At 42.5% G+C, this 5,786-nt stretch overlaps 2 pseudogenes; both read left to right on the forward strand.

Moving 5' to 3' along the window:
- Window positions 1-574: 574 nt before the first annotated feature.
- On the forward strand, window positions 575-1,742 carry LOC147250447 (uncharacterized; annotated as a pseudogene).
- A 475-nt stretch (window positions 1,743-2,217) lies between these two features.
- On the forward strand, window positions 2,218-4,316 carry LOC147250448 (uncharacterized; annotated as a pseudogene).
- Window positions 4,317-5,786: the final 1,470 nt, after the last annotated feature.

Here is a 5,786-nt window from a genome sequence, read left to right on the forward strand (position 1 = left end):
TGCCATCAATACTGCCACATGTGCAGCGGAACCAAGATGCCATGGACATTGTAGCGCACACCAGGAGCTTGGCACACTCCAGCCAATCAAAAAACAACATACTACTACACTGCAGCTAATCAGAAAATAGCTTTGCTGTATCCGGGTAATCTGACGTAGCAACGTTGGCGAGAAGAGGATGCAGACAGCGCGTAGGTTACACGACGAGAGTGCCATGAGCACATTAAGTTACATCATGATTTTTTAGATTTTGTAGCCTATCATAACATGAAAATAACCAGAGCTCATCTTGGGGAATTTCAGCTTTCACAGTTTGACAAGACCACATGTGAACTTAAACCAACACACACACACACACACACACACACACACACACACACACACACACACACACACACACACACACACACACACACACACGACCCTAGGTCACTACACGACCCTAGGTCACTATAATCCTTCATAAATTATCATAATGCCTACCTCCCTGCCAGCAAAGATCTCACTCTAACCTGAGATCAAAACTTGAGCCCTGAGGCAGCAAAACCTGTTGTATTTTCAAGAAACTGAGGAAATGGCAGAGCAAACGTCACATGACAATGGCTTATGGGATTTTCTTCAGAAGCAAGGTGTTGCAGAGGAAAACCTTGGCTGAATGCAACAAGACAAGGTAAGGTTAATTAGTTTTACAATTTAACTGTGTCTTACTGCGGCTAAATATTTCTTGCTGGTAAGAGTTGTGAAATGACATTGTTGAAAAAAAGTGCAGAAAAGTCATGATTGCAGTTATTTGGTATATAATAGGGCTGCACAATTTAAACAAAAATGTATCTAATCGCAATTAATTTGACTGATATCCCAAATGTAATATGATTTGTAAAATTAAATTGAAATATGTATTATTGAAGTATATATGTATGGTTCATGTGTGAGTTTACAGTGATCTGTAACAAATTAAAGTACCAATTAAATTTCAATTAATTGTTCAGCCCTACAATTTAACAGTATACTGATACTTAGGTACAAATTGACTGGCAGCTCATTTAAAGTTCGCTTATTTTTTTATGTTTCTTCACATATTGACTCATCGCTTATCAGAAAAATACAAGATGCCTTATACCATCTTATGGGGACAGGATTGTTCTGAGGCTATACTGTCTGGACAAGTAAATAAAAGACGAAAGTTCTAGGGATGTCCCTTCTTGAAAAACTTCAGAAGAAACTAAGGACAGCAACAACAAGTCAAGATGAGGAGTCTGAACAGGAACCCAGGCCTGTAATGTGTGCAAAAAAACCAAGCCATGATCGTTTTAAAAATTGCTCTTAAGAGTTCAAGAAAAATTTAGTTTGGGTGGATCCATGAGGGAAAACAAATGAGGAAGCATTGTGGTGGTGGTACCAGGGTAGTTGAGGTATTCAAGAATTCAACCAAAACAGACATTTTGTCAGTTGCCAAAGAACTGTTTTTTCCAGGTGGTGAATCAAAAAAGGAAAATGGGAAGACTTCCTACACGATATTTGAGACTTAAAGGAATCACACCTAGATGAGCATTACTGTTGGTGAGTTGTACACAGTGTCAAAATTTGGGATGTTACAGTTCTACCTAAGCACAACATGCTTCGTAGAGTCATCTGACACAGAAGTGGACAGGAAAAGGGACAAGTGTGGTGTCACTATAATAGAGCAGCAGAGACAGACCAATTCTGATCAGCGCCAAGAAAAGCCAGCCAGACTGAATTAACCACAAAGAGAACAATCTGGTACAGTTGAAGACTCAAATGTTGTTGATCTCACCTTTGAGTCTGATAATTTAGAGGTGATCATTGGTGGCCTTGTAGGTGTATCCTCTGCAAGCCAGTTGGATGACACTTTTCCACTTTCCTTTTCGACTGAGGCTATTATCAGTGTTGCCTTTACTACAACCTCCTGTCTTAGCAGATGACATTGCCCATCCTGTCCATTCAAGTGCACACTGTGACCAACTCTAAGAGGTCCAACTGAATGCCGCTGTTCCAGTCTTCACACCTGAAAATGAAGTCCTCAGTGTTGCCTTGTCCACAGCCACTCCTATTTTAAGAGATTGTGTTGATCATGCTGTCCCTTCAGGTGGTAATGCACTTAATGACCCACCCTTAGAAATTCAGCTTGATGATGCTATCCCAGTTTTCACTCTAGACGAGGAAGTCATCAACAGTGCCCTCTCCACATCAACCCCTATGTCAGGGGACCATGATGAACATACTGACAACTACTCAAGTTTTGATGCAGGCTTTGACCAACATTATGTGAGTCTTAAACTTCACAGAGTAAATCTCTTAGAGGAAATGATTTGTCAGTTCAAAGAAGAGTTGATTTTCAAGTACCCTTTAAAGTTTGCTTTTATTAATGATAGGAGTGCAGATTCAGATGGTGTGTCCAGAGATGCTTAAGCTGCATTTTGGACAGAGTTTTTGAATTCAGCAGAGCGGACGGAAATGAGGGTGGAATTCCTGACACCGAAATGGCAGGAGGAAGAGTTGAAAACTGTGGGAAAAATATTGGCCAAGGGATTTCTGGATCTTGGATACTTTCCGTTGTGCCTTGCCCCAGCATTTACCACAGCACTGATTTTTGGAGAGCATGCTGTGTATGCTGATTCACTGTTTGAATCATTGATGCTGTACCTGAGTCAGTGTGAGAGAGAGCTCCTAACTGCTGCCTTAGAGGAAGACCTTGATAGTGATGGCCAGGATGAGTTACTAGAACTGCTTGAGTGCCTACGAGTGGAAACTGTACCATCACAAGCCAACCTAAAAGCAGTCCTCCTTCAAGTAGCACACAAACAAATAATGCAGAAGCCAAAGTATGCTCTTGGTAACATGTCAGCAGTTGCAGCACAATTCCTGAAGACCACCATAACCACAACAGCAAAAATACAGTTCATGTATACCGTAGATACATTTATGCATTTGCAAGGCGTAGTAGCAGCTTAAATTAGTATAACAAGATGAAATAGTGCAAGGCCGACCAAGCGGGACGGGATGTTCTGACCCAGGTATCACCCCTCCCCTGCAGCTTACAAGACATAATAATTACAGAAGTAGCATGACACAGAGCGAGCGAAATCAACAGAATGCGTCAGACACAGACAGGACAGAGTAGAGTTATGAAACAAGGAAAACAGATACAGTTGCTTCCACAGCCTCACCGTCACTGAGACTATCAGAAGAAGTGGGACAGGAACAGATGATGCTGGCACGACGGCCAGATAGAAGAATAAAGTATGGGGAGGTTGTAGAAGGAGTTTTTCGGTATGTGTATAAAGTTAAATATGAAGACTGTAAAGTTTATCTGAGTGTGGGCGATGCTTGCGTGGACTCATACGGAGTCGCACACGGCATGTCTATTTGTGATTGGTCTCATTTTTATGATATATTGCGTGCAAAGTTTCACAGTAGCCCTATAACGGGCTACACCGAGCTGTACATGTTCCGATGGCACAGCTCATCAGGACCCAAATCATATAGAGCTTATCACGATGGTGCTGTGTTGTACCTGACAACATGTCTCAATAGAACAAAAAAAGGCCCAAAAGAATTTGAAGACTTTTTTTTTTGTACAGTAGTGCGACAGACCAGCTTTGTGTGAGGTGTGTAATGCCTTACAAGAAGTCATTGAGAAGGACCCAGTGGCCACAGCTTTTGCAGGAGTTAGGAAGCGCCTTATTTTTGATGATGTATCAAATCAGACTGATGATAACGCATGTGATGGCTTTCTGCACCCCTCCAAGGAAGCATTGATGAGATCCTATATTGTGTAGGTGTGTGGTAGGTGTTCAAGGCAGGGTTTTTGTGGACATTGTGTATGTGTTTGATTCATGTGTTAATACCCTTCTCTCATTTCATTTACTTACAGACACCCGGACACCACTCAAAACCCACCTCGTCCCCGGACTGTATTCACCAGAACTCAAACCTAAGCTGCTCACGCCATCCAACAACAACAACAACCCCCACCAGGATTCTTCATCCATACGGCTGAACCCATCCCCAGCAGACGCTTCCACTCACAGTGGTGTGTATGTGGACAGAAATTTATGCCTCAAGACCAGGGACCCCGTCTCGTGCAGCATGTGAAATTTGCCATCTACCACCTGCTCACCAGAACTGTGAATAAGGTGTGGAAAGATGAGTGTTATGGGTGTCTTGTCAACCACCCGATCCAGCGTCAACACAGCTCTCTGGAAGAAGTCCCAGTGTATTTTCTTCAAGCAAAATACGACGCCATCATGAACATGTTGTGGAACGACAACTTCTTGGTGACAATCAGGAGTTAGCTGTTTTTGAAACTCATGCTCTGCGACCCTGTGAAAATCGCCGGAGTAGTGGAATCTATAATGGCTGAACTGTTAGAGGTTGACAACTTTGAGGCCATACTTGACAAGCAGAGCGACGCTGTGAGCAAGCATGAAAACTTCTGGTTGATATACGACAAGCGAGTGAAAATCTCAAACACATGGGAGCCCAAACCACCAGCTGCTCGAAAATTGTGATCCGCAGCTGTAACCAGCTTTCACTCTTTTTAAAAAAAAGTTTTAGTTTTTATAGATTGTATCTATGTGTGTGTGTGTGTGTGTGTGTGTGTGTGTGTGTGTGTGTGTGTGCTGGTGTTTTAACATAAATCCATAATGTTTAACCAACACATGATCATTTGCGGTTTGTCTTGACCATGAACACCATACTGCATAATATTTATTACGACCCCTCACACCCAGGGGATCTTGGGAATATAAACAGTCTGCGTAAGGCAGCTAGCGAGACAAGGGGCTGCTACACCAGACTTGGACACAGTTAAAACCTTTTTAGTGGGCCAGGACACCTACACACTTCCCGCCAGGGCTTTTAAACACTTCAGCCATAATAGAGTACTGGCCAGCGGTATTGACAAGCAATTTCAGGCTGATCTGGTTGATATGGGCGAGTATTCTGAAGACAATAACAATGTGAGATATTTGCTGACGTGTGTAGAGGTGTTCAGTAAATATGCGTGGGTCCGGTGTCTAAGATCTAAAAGCGGGGCAAGTGTGACAAAGGCGTTTGCTAACATTTTAAGCAGTGGACATGTCCCTGTAAAACTCCAGACAGATGCGGGAACAGAGTTTTATAATAAACACTTTCAGAGGCTGATGAAGACACATAACATCATACATTTTTCCACCCTGAACGAGACCAAGGCTAGTTTTGTGGAGCAGTTCAACAGAACCTCGAAGACACGTATGTGCAGGTATTTAACATCTGTTAATTCGAGGAGATATGTGGACGTGATCAATTAAAATGGCTCCTTGTGATGTGAACAGTGAAAATGAGGCCATAGTCTTTCACAACTTGTACAGAACAAGACCAAATTCCAAAGTCACACCTTTTAAATGTAAGGTGGGGGACACAGTGCAAATATAAAAGCTGCGAGGCGTGTTTAGAAAGGGTTATGAACAGACTTTTACAGATGAACACTTTACCGTGACAGAGCGTGTGGCCAGATACAGATTATACAGATATACAGATTAACAGACATGGCGGGAGAGCCGGTTAGAGGAACATTTTATGCTCAGGAGCTGCAGCATGTGATAGTGGATAAAAACAAAAGCTTTAAAATTGAGAAAATACTGTCCCGGAAAAAAGAGGCGGGCAAAAACATGGTTCTGGTAAAGTGGTTGGGGTGGCCTGAGAAATTTAATAGCTGGGTTGACGCCCGTGATATCGCTGATGTATCATAAATGTCAGAGCCACATCACAGTGTTAACCACTCT

The sequence above is a fragment of the Aulostomus chinensis genome, chromosome 13, assembly GCF_037954235.1.
Source record: "Aulostomus chinensis isolate RoL2024-O1b breed Wild chromosome 13, RoL_Achi_v1.0, whole genome shotgun sequence".
Lineage (NCBI taxonomy): Eukaryota > Metazoa > Chordata > Actinopteri > Syngnathiformes > Aulostomidae > Aulostomus > Aulostomus chinensis.